General features: G+C 50.2%; 1 protein-coding gene across 1 annotated transcript in view; it reads right to left on the minus strand.

The window, feature by feature from the left end:
• LOC140404665 (P2Y purinoceptor 3-like) overlaps positions 1-16,904 on the minus strand; it is a 44,399-nt gene that overhangs the window by 6,385 nt on the left and 21,110 nt on the right. The window lies entirely within an intron of this gene.

Below are 16,904 nucleotides of genomic sequence, written 5' to 3' on the forward strand. Positions count from 1 at the left end.
CCCCCCCCCCCACACACACACACACATATACCCATACACATATACCCCCCCCCACACACACACACACACAGACCCACACATATACCCCCCACACAAACACATATACCCCCCCCACACACACACACATACACCCCCCCCACACACACCCACCCACACATATACCCCCCCCACACACACACATATACCCCCCCACACACATACAGACAGACACACACACACACATATACCCATGCACATATACCCCCCCACACACACACACAGACCCACACATATACCCCCCCCACACACACACACACAGACCCACACATACACCCCCCCCCACACACACACACAGACAGACACACACATATACCCATACACATATACCCCCTCCACACACACACACAGACCCACACATATACCCCCCCACACACACACATATACCCCCCACACACGCACATATACCCCCCACACACACACACATATAACCCCCCCCACACACACACACACCCACACATATACCCCCCCACACACACACACATATACCCCCACACACACACACATATACCCCACACACACACAAATATAACCCCCCCACACACACATATACCCCCCCCACACACACACACCCACACATATACCCACACACACCCACACATATACCCCCCACACACACACATATACCTCCCCCACACAGACACACACACACATATACCCCCCCCACACCCACACAGACCCACACATATACCCCCCCACACACACACATATAACCCCCCCCACACACACACACGCACAGACAGACACACACACATATACCCATACACATATACCGCCCCCACACACACACACAGACCCACACATATACCCCCCCACACACACACACATATACCCCCCCACACACACACACACAAACCCACACATATACCCCCCCACACACACACACAGACACACACACACACATATACCCCCCCACACACAGACCCATGCATATACCCCCCCACACACACACTCATATACACCCCCCCACACACACAGACCCATACATATACACACACACACACATATACCCCCCCACACACACACACAACCCCACACATATACCCCCCCCACACACACACATCTACCCCCCCACACACACATATACCCCCCCCCCACACACACATATACCCCCCCACACACACACACAGACAGACACACACACATATACCCATACACATATACCCCCCCCACACACACACACAGACCCACACATATACCCCCCCCACACACACACACATATACACCCCCCCCCCCACACACAGACCCACACATATACAGCCCCACACACACACACATATACCCCCCACACACACACATATACCCCCCCCACACACACACAGACCCACACATATACCCACACACACCCACACATATACCCCCCCACACACACATGCACCTCTTCCCATACAGACACACACACACATATACCCCCCACACACACACAGACCCACACATATACCCACACACACCCACACATATACCCCCCCACACACACATATACCTCCCCCACGCACACACACACATATACCCCCCCACACGCACACAGGCCCACACATATACCCACACACACCCACACACTTACCCCCTCCCACACACACACACATATACCCACACAACCTCCCACAACATCCGCCACCCCCCGTCACAAACCCACCCACACAATCCGCCACCCCCCACACCCCCGTCACACCCCCACACAGACACCCCCCACACAAACACATACACACATCTCCAAACCCCCCTCCCCACCCCCCTGACCCACCCCCACACACACATATACACACCCCCCCCCAAAAACACCCACACACACTCACACCCCAATCCGCAACCCCCCCCCACACACATACACATCCACACACATATACACTCCCACAGACACCTACAAATTAAGACCCCCACCCACACAAACACACTCACACCTACACATGCACACTCACACCCACCCACAGACACAAATGCACATACACCCACACAAACACACACTCACACACACGCCCACAACCACACACACTACAACCCACAAAAACACCAACTCACACACACTCGTGTAAACACCGGTACAGACACACTCACGCACCCCAAACACCCCCTCCCCCAACACTCCGCCACGTGAGCGCTAGCACGCCGAAACCTGAAAGGTTTGGACCCTGGCATATTTATCAAAGTGTTTCTCCCAGTGGTCCAGAAGATATTTAAATGTTCTCGAGCCACATCGCAGGACGTCGTGAGTCACTCACGGAACATGGCCGTCTATGTGTGACGATACACTTTCACAGTAATCTTCCATGAAGATTAAGGGATTTATTTACAGTGATCTACAACAGCAGCATGTTCACAGCTGGCTCGATAATGTCTCAATCCTGGGAAAACCCGTACCCCTGGGGTGATTCCTCACTTTAAATCCTGATTGGTCACCCAAACAAGGTGAAGCTTCCTCTGTTTTGGAGACTTCCTCCATCCTCTCCCAACAATCGCCCCAACATGGAGACTTCCTCCGTCCTCTCCAACAATCTCTCCAATGGAGACTTCCTCCATCCTCCCCAACAATCCAATGGAGACTTCCTCCATCCTCTCCAACAGTCTCCCCAATGGAGACTTCCTCCATCCTCTCCAACAATCTCTCCAATGGAGACTTCCTCCATCCTCTCCAACAATCTCCCCAATGGAGACTTCCTCCATCCTCTCCAACAATCACTCCAACATGGAGACTTCCTCCATCCTCTCCAACAATCTCCCCAATGGAGACTTCCTCCATCCTCTCCAACAATCTCTCCAACATGGAGACTTCCTCCATCCTCTCCAACAATCTCTCCAACATAGAGACCTCCTCCATCCTCTCCAACAATCTCCCCAATGGAGACTTCCTCCATCCTCTCCAACAATCTCTCCAACATGGTGACTTCCTCCATCCTCTCCCAAAAATCTCTCCAATGGAGACTTCCTCCAACCTCTCCAACAATCTCTCCAATGGAGACTTCCTCCATCCTCTCCCAACAATCTCTCCAATGGAGACTTCCTCCATCCTCTCCAACAATCTGTCCAACATAGAGACTTCCTCCATCCTCTCCAACAATCTCTCCAACATAGAGACTTCCTCCATCCTCTCCAACAATCTCCCCAATGGAGATTTCCTCCATCCTCTCCAACAATCTCCCCAATGGAGACTTCCTCCATCCTCTCCAACAATCTCTCCAAAATGGAGACTTCATCCATTCTCTCCAACAATCTCCCTAATGGAGACTTCCTCCATCCTCTCCAACAATCTCACCATGGAGACTTCCTCCATCCTCTCCAACAATCTCCCCAATAGAGACTTCCTCCATCCTCTCCAACAATCTCCCCAATGGAGACTTCCTCCATCCTCTCCAACAATCTCCCCAATGGAGACTTCCTCCATCCTCTCCAACAATCTCACCATGGAGACTTCCTCCATCCTCTCCAACAATGTCCCCAATGGAGACTTCCTCCGTCCTCTCCAACAATCTCCCCAATGGAGACTTCCTCCATCCTCTCCAACAATCTCCCCAATGGAGACTTCCTCCATCCTCTCCAACAATCTCTCCAACATGGAGATTTCCTCCATCCTCTCCAACAATCTCTCCAATGGAGACTTCCTCCATCCTCTCCCAACAATCTCCCCAATGGAGATTTCCTCCATCCTCTCCAACAATCTCTCCAATGTGGAGACTTCCTCCATCCTCTCCAACAATCTCCCCAATGGAGACTTCCTCCATCCTCTCCAACAATCTCTCCAATGGAGACTTCCTCCATACTCTCCAACAATCTCTCCAACGTGGAGACTTCCTCCATCCTCTCCAACAATCTCTCCAATTGAGACTTCCTCCATCCTCTCCAACAATCTCTCCAATGGAGACTTCCTCCATCCTCTCCAACAATCTCTCCAATGGAGGCGTCCTCCATCCTCTCCAACAATCTCACCAATGGAGACTTCCTCCATCCTCTCCAACAATCTCTCCGACATGGAGACTTCCTCTATCCTCTGCAACAACCTCTCCAACATGGAGACTTCCTCCATCCTCTCCAACAATCTCCCCAACATGGAGACTTCCTCCATCCTCTCCCAACAATCTCCCCAACATGGAGGCTTCCTCCATCCTCTCCAACAGTCTCTCCAATGTGGAGACTTCCTCCATCCTCTCCAACAATCTCTCCAATTGAGACTTCCTCCATCCTCTCCAGCAATCTCTCCAATGGAGACTTCCTCCATCCTCTCCAACAATCACTCCAACATGGGGACTTCCTCCATCCTCCGCAACAAGCACTCCAACATGGAGACTTCCTCCATCCTCTCCCAACAATCTCTCCAACATGGAGACTTCCTCCATCCTCTCCAACAATCTCCCCAACATGGAGAGTTCCTCCATCCTCTCCCAACAATCTCCCCGACATGGAGACTTCCTCCATCCTCTCCACCAATCTCTCCAAAATGGAGACTTCCTCCATCCTCTCCAACAATCTCTACAACAGGGAGACTTCCCCCGCCCTCTCCCAACAATCTCTCCAATGGAGACTTCCTCCATCCTCTCCCAACAATCTCTCCAACATGGAGACTTCCTCCATCCTCTCCAACAATCTCCCCAACATGGAGACTTCCTCCATCCTCTCCAACAATCTCTCCAAAATGGAGACTTCCTCCATCCTCTCCAACAATCTCTCCAACAGGGATACTTCCTCCGTCCTCTCCAACAATCTCTCCAATGGAGACTTCCTCCATCCTCTCCAACAATCTCTCCAATGGAGACTTCCTCCATCCTCTCCAACAATCTCCCCAATGGAGGCTTCCTCCATCCTCTCCAACAATCTCTCCAATGGAGACTTAATCCATCCTCTCCAACAATCTCTCCAACATGGAGACTTCATCCATCCTCTCCAACAATCACTCCAAAGGAGACTTCCTCCATCCTCTCCAACAATCTCTCCAACATGGAGACTTCCTCCATCCTCTCCAACAATCTCTCCAATGGAGACTTCCTCCATCCTCTCCAACAATCTCTCCAGTGGAGACTTCCTCCATCATCTCCAACAATCTCTCCAACATGGAGACGTCCTCCATCCTCTCCAACAATCTCACCAATGGAGACTTCCTCCATCCTCTCTCAACAATCTCTCCAAAGGAGACTTCCTCCATCCTCTCCAACAATCTCTCCAACATGGAGACTTCCTCCGTCCTCTCCAACAATCTCCCCAATGGAGACTTCCTCCGTCCTTTCCAACAATCTCCCCAATGGAGACTTCCTCCATCCTCTCCAACAATCTTTCCAACATGGACACTTCCTCTATCCTCTCCAACAATCTCTCCAATGGAGACTTCCTTCATCCTCTCCAACAATCTCTCCAACATAGAGACTTCCTCCATCCTCTCCAACAATCTCTCCAATGGAGACTTCCTCCATCCTCTCCAGCAATCTCCCCAATGGAGACTTCCTCCATCCTCTACAACACTCTCTCCAATGGAGACTTCCTCCATCCTCTCCAACAATCTCTCCAACATGGAGACTTCCTCCGTCCTCGCCAACAATCTCTCCAACATGGAGACTTCCTCCATCCTCTCCAACAATCTCCCCAATGGAGATTTCCTCCATCCTCTCCCAACAATCTCTCCAACATGGAGACTTCCTCCATCCTCTCCAACAATCTCCCCAATGAAGACTTCCTCCATCCTCTCCAACAATCTCCCCAATGGAGACTTCCTCCATCCTCTCCAACAATTTCTCCAACATGGAGACTTCCTCCATCCTCTCCAACAACCTCTCCAACATGGAGAGTTCCTCCATCCTCTCCCAACAATCTCTCCAACATGGAGATTTCCTCCATCCTCTCCAACAATCTCCCCAATGGAGACTTCCTCCATCCTCTCCAACAATTTCCCCAATGGAGACTTCCTCCATCCTCTCCAACAATCTCTCCAACATGGAGACTTCCTCCATCCTCTCCAACAACCTCTCCAACATGGAGATTTCCGCCATCCTCTCCAACAATCTCCCAATGGAGACTTCCGCCATCCTCTCCCAACAATCTCCCCAATGGAGACTTCCTCCATCGTCTCCAACAAGCTCTCCAACATGGAGACTTCCTCCATCCTCTCCAACAATCTCTCCAACATGGAGAGTTCCACCATCCTCTGCAACAATCTCTCCAATGGAGACTTCCTCCATCCACTCCCAACAATCTCCCCAATGGAGACTTCCTCCATCCTCTCCTACAATCTCTCCAACATAGAGACTTCCTCCACCCTCTCCAACAATCTCTCCAATGGAGACTTCCTCCATCCTCTCCAACAATCTCTCCAATGAGACTTCCTCCATCCTCTCCAACAATCTCTCCAACATGGAGACGTCCTCCTTCCTCTCCAACAATCTCCCCAATGGAGACTTCCTCCATCCTCTCCCAACAATCTCTCCAAAGGAGACTTCCTCTATCCTCTCCAACAATCTCTCCAATGGAGACTTCATCCTCTCCAACAATCTCCCCAATGGAGACTTCCTCCGTCCTCTCCAACAATCTCCCCAATGGAGACTTCATTCTCTCCAACAATCTCCCCAATGGAGACTTCCTCCGTCCTCTCCAACAATCTCCCCAATGGAGACTTCCTCCATCCTCTCCCAACAATCTCTCCAAAGGAGACTTCCTCTATTACATGGAGACTTCCTGCGTCCTCTCCAACAATCTCCCCAATGGAGACTTCATCCTCTCCAACAATCTCCCCAATGGAGACTTCCTCCGTCCTCTCCAACAATCTCTCCAATGGAGACTTCCTCCATCCTCTCCAACAATCTCTCCAACATGGAGACTTCCTCTATCCTCTCCAACAATCTCTCCAATGGAGACTTCCTTCATCCTCTCCAACAATCTCTCCAACATGGAGACTTCCTCCGTCCTCTCCAACAATCTCTCCAATGGAGACTTCCTCCATCCTCTCCAACAATTTCCCCAACATGGAGACTTCCTCCATCCTCTCCAACAATCTCACCAATGGAGACTTCCTCCATCCTCTCCCAACAATCTCTCCAAAGGAGACTTCATCCATCCTCTCCAACAATCTCTCCAACATGGAGATTTCCTCCATCCTCTCCAACAATCTCCCCAATGGAGACTTCCTCCATCCTCTCCAACAATTTCCCCAATGGAGACTTCCTCCATCCTCTCCAACAATCTCTCCAACATGGAGACTTCCTCCATCCTCTCCAACAACCTCTCCAACATGGAGATTTCCGCCATCCTCTCCAACAATCTCCCAATGGAGACTTCCGCCATCCTCTCCCAACAATCTCCCCAATGGAGACTTCCTCCATCGTCTCCAACAATCTCTCCAACATGGAGAGTTCCACCATCCTCTGCAACAATCTCTCCAATGGAGACTTCCTCCATCCACTCCCAACAATCTCCCCAATGGAGACTTCCTCCATCCTCTCCTACAATCTCTCCAACATAGAGACTTCCTCCACCCTCTCCATCAATCTCTCCAATGGAGACTTCTTCCATCCTCTCCAACAATCTCTCCAATGAGACTTCCTCCATCCTCTCCAACAATCTCTCCAACATGGAGACGTCCTCCTTCCTCTCCAACAATCTCCCCAATGGAGACTTCCTCCATCCTCTCCCAACAATCACTCCAAAGGAGACTTCCTCTATCCTCTCCAAAAATCTCTCCAATGGAGACTTCATCCTCTCCAACAATCTCCCCAATGGAGACTTCCTCCGTCCTCTCCAACAATCTCCCCAATGGAGACTTCATTCTCTCCAACAATCTCCCCAATGGAGACTTCCTCCGTCCTCTCCAACAATCTCCCCAATGGAGACTTCCTCCATCCTCTCCCAACAATCTCTCCAAAGGAGACTTCCTCTATTACATGGAGACTTCCTGCGTCCTCTCCAACAATCTCCCCAATGGAGACTTCATCCTCTCCAACAATCTCCCCAATGGAGACTTCCTCCGTCCTCTCCAACAATCTCTCCAATGGAGACTTCATCCTCTCCAACAATCTCCCCAATGGAGACTTCCTCCGTCCTCTCCAACAATCTCCCCAATGGAGACTTCATCCTCTCCAACAATCTCCCCAATGGAGACTTCCTCCGTCCTCTCCACCAATCTCTCCAATGGAGACTTCCTCCATCCTCTCCAACAATCTCTCCAACATGGAGACTTCCTCTATCCTCTCCAACAATCTCTCCAATGGAGACTTCCTCCATCCTCTCCAACAATCTCTCCAACATGGAGACTTCCTCCGTCCTCTCCAACAATCTCCCCAATGGAGACTTCCTCCATCCTCTCCAACAATCTCTCCAATGGAGACTTCCTCCATCCTCTGCAACAATCTCTCCAATGGAGACTTCCTCCATCCTCTCCAACAATCTCCCCAATGGAGACTTCCTCCATCCTCTACAACACTCTCTCCAATGGAGACTTCCTCCATCCTCTCCAACAATCTCTCCAACATGGAGACTTCCTCCGTCCTCGCCAACAATCTCTCCAACATGGAGACTTCCTCCATCCTCTCCAACAATCTCCCCAATGGAGATTTCCTCCATCCTCTCCCAACAATCTCTCCAACATGGAGACTTCCTCCATCCTCTCCAACAATCTCCCCAATGAAGACTTCCTCCATCCTCTCCAACAATCTCCCCAATGGAGACTTCCTCCATCCTCTCCAACAATCATTCCAACATGGAGACCTCCTCCATCCTCTCGAACAATCTCGCCAACACGGAGACTTCCTCCATCCTCTCCAACAATCTCCCCAATGGAGACTTCATCCTCTGCCAACAATCTCCACAATGGAGACTTCGTCCATCCTCTCCAACAATCTTCCCAATGGAGACTTCCTCCATCCTCTCCAATAATCTCCCCAACATGGAGACTTCCTCCATCCTCTCCAACAATCTCCCCAATGGAGACTTCCTCCATCCTCTCCAATAATCTCCCCAACATGGAGACTTCCTCCATCCTCTCCCAACAATCTCTCCAAGATTCGTTTTCAGAAGACTTCTCACTTGCGTAACTAAATTCAAATGGAGTAAAACCGGGGGACCCATTGGGTGCGTCACTGGTGGCGGACAGAAGAATCCTACACCCAAAATGTTAACCCTTTCTCTTTGGATGTTGCCAGACCTGCTGAGTTTATCTAGCGTTTCCGGATTTGATTATTATGTTCTGGAAGAAACCCTCGTGTTTATTCCAGACACGGCGGCACTCGTGACACGGATCATTATCTGGTGGCACGTTCTAGCGCCCCCTGTGACTGCGGGAGATCATAGAGTCCATTCGCCTGTCAAGTCTGCAACGACCCTCTGAAAGAGCGCACTACGTAGGCCCAACCCTGCCCTATCACCGTAACCCCTCCTAACCTGCACATCTTTGGACACTAACGGGCAATTTATCATGGCCAATCCACCTAATCTGCACATCTTTGGACTGTGGGAGGAAACTGGAGCACCCGGACGAAACCCACGCAGACACGGGGAGAACCTGCATTCCCCGCACAGTCACCCGAGGCTGGAATCGAACCCTGTGAGGCAGCAGTGCCAACTGTGCCACAGTGCCGCCCGAGGAATTCAGCTGGGTCACTCCCAGGTTACCCGTGACTTCCTGGAATATTCGGGACATGTAATCTGAACCCTGGACTGTGACCTTGCATTTTTAAGCACTTTGCTCTGTCTCAAATGGCCCTGGCGAGAAACAGTACAGGAAACATCTGCTTCTGGATGTTTCATCAAAGTTTGTTTTTTTTTTAAACAAAAAAAGTCTCTAACTCTGTGCCCTGAGCCAACATCCCAGGCTGACCAACAACAACAGAAAGCCTTCTTTGGAGTTCCTTTCACAGTCAAGAAGTCTGTTCACACCACACGCACACACACTCACACCTATACAACAAACACACACATTCACATACACACCCACACATTCATTCACACTCACACACGCCCACAACCACACACATGTCTGGCCTACACGTGACTCCAGACCCACAGCCAATGTGGTTGACTCGTAACTGCCCCCTCAAGGGCAATTAGGGAAGGGCAATAAATGCCGGCACAGCCAGCGAAGCCCACGTCCCATGAACGAATTTGGAAAAACCTCCACATCGCGAACGAACCCTCCCTAAAACCTTCTGCATCTCTCTCTAGCCTCCTGTAACAAACCCACCTCTTTGAGAAAGAGTTTGATGCCCCCCTTCGCCCACTTGCTCATTCTTGGCCTCAAAGTTAATTGTGTTGACCCCATTTTCTCCATTAAAGATGTTAGGGGCTGGTTTAGCACAGGGCTAAATCGCTGGCTTTGAAAACAGACCAAGGCAGGCGGTTAATTCCTGTCCCAGCCTCCATGAACAGGCGCCGGAATGTGGTGACGAGGGGCTTTTCACAGTAACTTCATTTGAAGCCTACTTGTGACAATAAGCAATTTTTAATTTCATTTTGTTTCATTAGAGAATTAAAGAGAGAATAAAAACACGAGGAAAGGAAATATGCAGAAAATAAAAAATAATTAAATATTTGACATTCAAAAAATAAAGTGAACAAAAATTCACTACCTGAAGGAATGAGACTTCACATTTGTAATTGTTCGCTTTCTGGGCCAGAGAGGTTGGTTGACAATCATTAACATTGTGAAAAGGGGGTCATTCTGCTGTTAATTACTAGACTTTCCATGGTGGGTTGAAAAGCAATGAATGTGCAAATGTTAGCAAGGTGATACAAATCAGGGGAGGCCGAGATATTGATGCGATTCCCACCCAACTCACAGATGACCTTTCCGCGACTAAAAAATGCTGGACGCTTTGGTGCATTAATAATCGAGTACGTGCATGAGATCCTAACAAATCCAGGCCCAATGTCAAGGGGAGGTAAGAAGGTAACTAGTTACACAGAGGTCTAATAATAATAATCTTTATTATTGTCACAAGTAGGCTTACATTAACACTGCAATGAAGTTACTGTAAAAAGCCCCTCGTTGCCACACTCCGGCGCCTGTTCGGGTACACAGAGGGAGAATTCAGATTGTCCAATTCACCTAACAGGCACGTCTTTCGGGACTTCTGGGAGGAAACCGGAGCACCCGGAGGAAATCCACGCAGACACGGGAGAACGTGCAGACTCCGCGCAGACAGTGACCGAAGCGGGTCCCTGGCGCTGTGCAGCAACAGTGATAACCACTGTGCTACCATGTCGCCCATAATAGGCTCCATCATCACAAGCAATTATTGGAATAGCCAATCACAAGAGAATTAAATAAATCCCTGTTGGAAAAAATGTTCTAAATTGAATGGGTGTATATATGAATAAGTCATTGAAGGTGACAAGACAGGTTAAAAGAACAGAATAGGAGCATAGAGTGTAAAAGGAATGTAGGAATTAGGAGCAGAAATCGGCAATTCAGCCCTTCGAGCCTGCTCCACCATTCAATCAGATCATAGCTGATCTCTTCCAGGTCTCAAATCCACCTCCCCACCTGTTGCCCATATCCCTTTAACCCAATTTTAAAATCAGAAATATATCCATCTCCCTCTCGAAACATTTAATGACGCCCACTCCACCGCTCTATGGGGCAGCGAGTTCCACAAATTCGCCACCCTCTGCGAGAAGTAGTTCCTCCTCATCTCAGTTCTAAATCTACCGCCTCTCAACCTGTATCCGTGACCTCTCGTTCCAGATTGCCCCACAACGGGGAACATTTGGTCTTCGTTTACTTTATCAATCCCTTTAGTATTTTATACACCTCGATCAGATCCCCTCTTATCCTTCTAAACTCCAGCGAGTATAACCCCAAACTGTTTAATCTCCTCATACGTCAACCCTTTCATTCCCTGAACCAATCTGGTGACCCTCCTCTGAACTGCCTCCAGTGCCACCACATCCTTCCTCAAATAAGGAGACCAAAACTGGACACAATACTCCAGATGTGGTCTCACCAACAAATGATACAATTGCAATGACACTTCTCTACTCAAGTCCTTCTGCAATAAACGCTAACATTCCATTTGCCTTTTTAATTACATGCAGGAAGGAGGTGAAATTTGTATAAAACATGTCCAAAACACTGGTTAAGCCTCAACTAGATATTAGATCCAGTCTGGGCACTATTCTTCAGGAAAGATGTGAAGGTAAGAGAGAGTGCAGAAAAGATTCCCGAGAATGGTTCTGATGGTGAGGAGCTTTGATTAGGCAGATTGGGACAGTTTTCCGAGGAGAAGAGAAGGTTGAAAGAGTTATATGGGTTCTGGTTGGAGTAGGCCGGGAGAAAAGGTTCCCACTGTGCAGAAGGATGGTGAACAAGAGGGCACCAATTTAAGGTCATCGGAAAAGGATTAGTGGAGACAGGAGAGGACTTTTCCACCCAGCGGGGGCCTAGGATCGGAAATGCGATGCCTGAGAGCGTTGTGGAGGCAAATTCAATCGAGGCTTTCAAAAGAGGTATTAGATCACTCTCTGGAAAGGAGGATGTGCAGGGTTACGAGGAGGAGGCGGGAGATTGCATCGCTGATGGGCTGAATGGCCACCTGTGCTTTAACTATTCTGTGCCTGTGAGGGGTGGTCAGTGAATTTATTGCTGAATAGAATTTAGAAGTTAGAAGTGATCTAGGGCAGCACGGTGGCGCAGTGGTTAGCACTGCTGCCTCACGGCGCCGAGGTCCCAGGTTCGATCCCGGCTCTGGGTCACTGTCCGTGTGGAACATAGAACATAGAACATTACAGCGCAGTACAGGCCCTTCGGTCCTCGATGTTGCGCCGACCTGTGAAACCACTCTAAAGCCCATCTACACTATTTCCTTATCGTCCATATGTCTATCCAATGACCATTAGAGGGGTTGGCCATTCAATCCCTCGCTCTGCTATTTAAATAAGACCACGGCCAATCTTATTGTTGCCCGAACATCATTTTCCTGTCTCCAACGACCCCCCCCTCGGCAAAACCCTCGACACCCTTGAAGAAGAAGAACCTCTCTAATTCGGTCTTCAATATGTTGGATGACCCAGTCTTTCGGAGGAAAGAAACTCCAAAGGTTCGCCACTCTTCCTCTCCATCCTAAATGGAACACCCTGAGACCGGAATTTTCCAGCTGTTCATGCCTGGGGGTACTTCTGCCCCGCCGGGGGGGGGGGTCTTCCGATTCCGCCTAAGGCACACAAAGCCGGTCTTCCCTGCGGAAGGGCGTGCATTCAACAGGAAACCCGTTAACAACAGCAGAGCCAGGTGATCCCGTAGCCGGTAAATGGCCTCCTCTCCGTGGAACATGCGGCGGGAGGCACCAAAGATCCCGCCGCTTAACTTTAAATTGTACCCCTCCCTCCCCCCCACAGTTCTAGATGCCCCCAAGAGGGGAAACACCCTCTCAGCATCAAAATCTTCAATCCTTCATTCTTCTAAACCAGGGTTTTTCACACTGCAGGTCGCGACCCGAGGGCGGCTGTCGGGTGCGTCACGAATTCCCAATCGTGGGAGAAGCACCCAATGGGCGCGGCCAGCTTTTAAAATCGAGAATGCTTACCGCGACCGGCTTTTAAATGGAACGTTGCAGTTTCCCAGCCAGAAGAGGCAGCAGAGAGCAGACCAGGCGCCCTTCACGGACACTGACCTTACCCGCCCTGTACTCTGCGCTTCTGGTGCAAAATCACAGAGGAGAGATTCCTCCATTTTCAAGGAACTATGAAGAACTGAAGCTGGATTATTTTGTAACAAGGAAGAGAGGGCCAGAGCCACAAACAGACCAGGGTCTCACAACTGAATCTGCCTGGAGGGAGCTACCCAGGAGAGTCCATGGCAGGACAAAGCAGTGCTAGTGTTGGCTCTGTAAAGAGCTCCTGGGCCCTTGGTGAGCAGCCAACAAAGAAAATACTGAAATCGGGAACAAAGCAGTATAAAGATGATTTCTTGAGGTGTGGCTTTGTTTTTTTAATTTATTTTTAAATAAATTTAAGAGTACCCAATTATTATTTTTTTTCCAATTAAGGGGCAATTTAGCGTGGCCAATTCACCTACCCTACACATCTTTGGGTTGTGGGGGTGAAATCCACGGGGAGAATGTGCAAACTCCACACGGACAGTGACCCAGGGCCGGTATTCGAACCCGGGTCCTCAGCGCCACAGTCCCAGTGCTAACCACTGCGCCACGTGCCGCCCCGAGGTGTGGCTTTGTTAATTGTGCCAATTCAAATCGGGATGCAACGCCCATTGTGTTATATGCAGGGAAGCACTGGCAAATTTAAAACCCTCAAAACTTCAAAAGCATTTGAAGACTACGCATGGCGAGTTCAAGGACAAACCTCTTGATTTTTTTTCAAGGGATGCATCGATAACTTAAATCGTCAGCTGAAGTCCTTAGCATTTAGAGAATGAATAAACTCCACACGGGCAGTGACCCAGAGCTGATATCAAACCTGGGTCCTCACCCTAACCCTAACCCTAACCACTGCACAACTGTGCCGCTCTGCAGAGATGTAACATTGAATGACAAAGCAAGTGAGATTGTGAGGACCAATCAGGATCACCTGTCACATTAAAGGTAAGTGAAAAGGCGGCACAGGTCAGGAAAGTCGGCTGGCATGGGCCATCAAGGTCGGCCGGCGTGGGTCGCAAAGGTCGGCCGTCGTGGGTCGCGAAGGTCGGCCGGCGTGGGTCGCGAAGGTCAGCCGTCGTGGGTCGCGAAGGTCGGCCGGCGTGGGTCGCGAAGGTCGGCCGGCGTGGGTCGCGAAGGTCAGCCGGCGTGGGTCGCGAAGGTCGGCCGGCTGGTAAAATTGGGTCCCAGGGAAAAAAGTTCTAAACTTCGATGAGTGAAGGCCTCACCTGCTCAGTTGTTTCCCATAGGTCACCCCTTCATCCCAGAAATCAACCTAGTGAACCTCCCCTGACCTTTGCCCAATACAAGTATGCCCCTACAAAAGCTGAGGAGGCCCGAGAAGGTAAATCCAAAAGAAGTTTAATTCAACAACAAAAGTAAAGGCTGCCACGCGGCTTATAGTCCTCATTTTCCAATCGGGACTACAGATCTCGCCAGTCCCACTCTGAGCCAGCTTTTATGAGGTGATTTCTATGAGCACCAGCGAATGGACCTCTGCCCACTAGCAGGGAGCTCATATTTCACGGGTCCCATGGGGAGATAATTTGGAGTGCGTCTGGGTCACGTGAGGGTTACTACAGCTCATCCTTCATTAAGGAGACTGAAAGTGTAAACAGTTCACACAAACGTCTCAGGGCTGGAGATTCACGCAGGTAGAGAGCAATCTAAACAATGTACACATATCTGCGAGTTAGATCGTGCAGTACCTGTCTGACATCCTTCCGTCTCTTGTTCCTTCCAAAAACAATCCTTTCCACCGCCCATCTCGTCCCTCAATCATCTCAACACCTCGAACTCCAACAGTTAACGCCTCGCTCCTGACTGAACTCCCGCTCAGAATGCTCCGGTGGTACCTCCCAGGATCACAGCATCGACCAGCACTCCAGGAGGTCATTTGGGCCCTCTTCACTGTGCTAGCTCTTTGAAAGAGACACTTAGCCCCACCCTTCTCCTGCGCCCATCGGCTCCTTCCACCCCCCCCCCCCCCCCCCCACAGCCCTTCTCCTTTCCGAGTATTCTGCAGTCCCCGTTTGAAAGTTCCTCCTGAATCTGCTTCCGTCGCGCTTTCAGGCAGCGCCTTCCAGACCGCAACAACTCGCTGCGTTTAAAAACAATTCTCCCCATCTCCCCCTTTTACCCATCATCTTAAATCGTCGGTAGGCCATCGATCATAGGGTTGCCAGGAAACGAAGACAGGGAGAAAGGAAAACCATTGGGGAATTGAAAGATTGTATTTTTATTTATAAAATGCCGTCAACAATTTTGCTTTAATTAATTATATGAACTTCCGACATGAGGTGGGCGATTCTCCGATCCCCGCACCGTGCCGGAGATACACTGCAACCGCGCCACGACGTCCGGACGTCGGCACGCGGTTCTCCGAGGTGCGGAGAATCGGCACCATTTGCGCTGCCGCCGGCCGCTGGAATTGGCGGGGCCGCCGATTCTCCGGCTGGGTTGAGCCGAGTCGGGGCCGGCGCGCTAAAGAATACCCCCGCGCATGCGCGGGTTGGCGCGGCGCCAGGAGGCTGGAGCGGCGTGAACCGTCTCCAGCGCTGTGCTGGTCCCCTGTGGGGGCCAGAATCGGTCGACCCGGTCCCGGTTTGCACTGTCGTGAAATGCCATGGCGTTCACGACGGCGCGAACACTTTGACTCCATATTGGGGAATCGCCCCCGAGCTGTTTGACTGAGGGTCAAGATTCATCCAATCATTGCTGCGAGAGGGGAGGGGAGTCGCGAGGATAGGCGGGATGGCTAACCAATGGCAGGAGCAGCTGTTAGGGGTAGGCGGTCACGTGACGGAGCCGCCAGGAATACGTCCGACTCGAGTTGGGAACACCTCCATGGCAACGGTACCACACACTTAATTTAAATCCCGCCTTCCCATGCTCACAGTTCACAATGCACATTTTCTCTGTTTTGCCCTCAACATTCCAAGGTCTGGCACCAAGGTTCCCATAGTTACCCGAAAGGGAGCCATTTTATTTTGCAACGGTATATCTTCCAATGCGTACCAACATTTCCTTTGGGCCTGTGTAAATTGTTCTTCGATTAGCTTCCAATTTCCCTTCCTATTCACCCAATAATTGTAATAATTTGTTGGACCGATAAATATTATTGACTAAAAATGTGTGAAATAAACTATCCGCGTAGGCCGAAGCCTGGGAACGGAAAAACGTCATTCAGCCCTCGCACCTGTTCCAACATTCAATGACGTCACCGCTGACCTGTATCTTAACTCCATCGGCCCGTCTTAGTCATCCTTAAAACTTCTGCCCAACAAAAACCTACCAGTCACATTTGTGAATTTT

This window comes from Scyliorhinus torazame, chromosome 31 (genome assembly GCF_047496885.1).
Source record: "Scyliorhinus torazame isolate Kashiwa2021f chromosome 31, sScyTor2.1, whole genome shotgun sequence".
NCBI classification, from domain to species: Eukaryota; Metazoa; Chordata; class Chondrichthyes; order Carcharhiniformes; family Scyliorhinidae; genus Scyliorhinus; species Scyliorhinus torazame.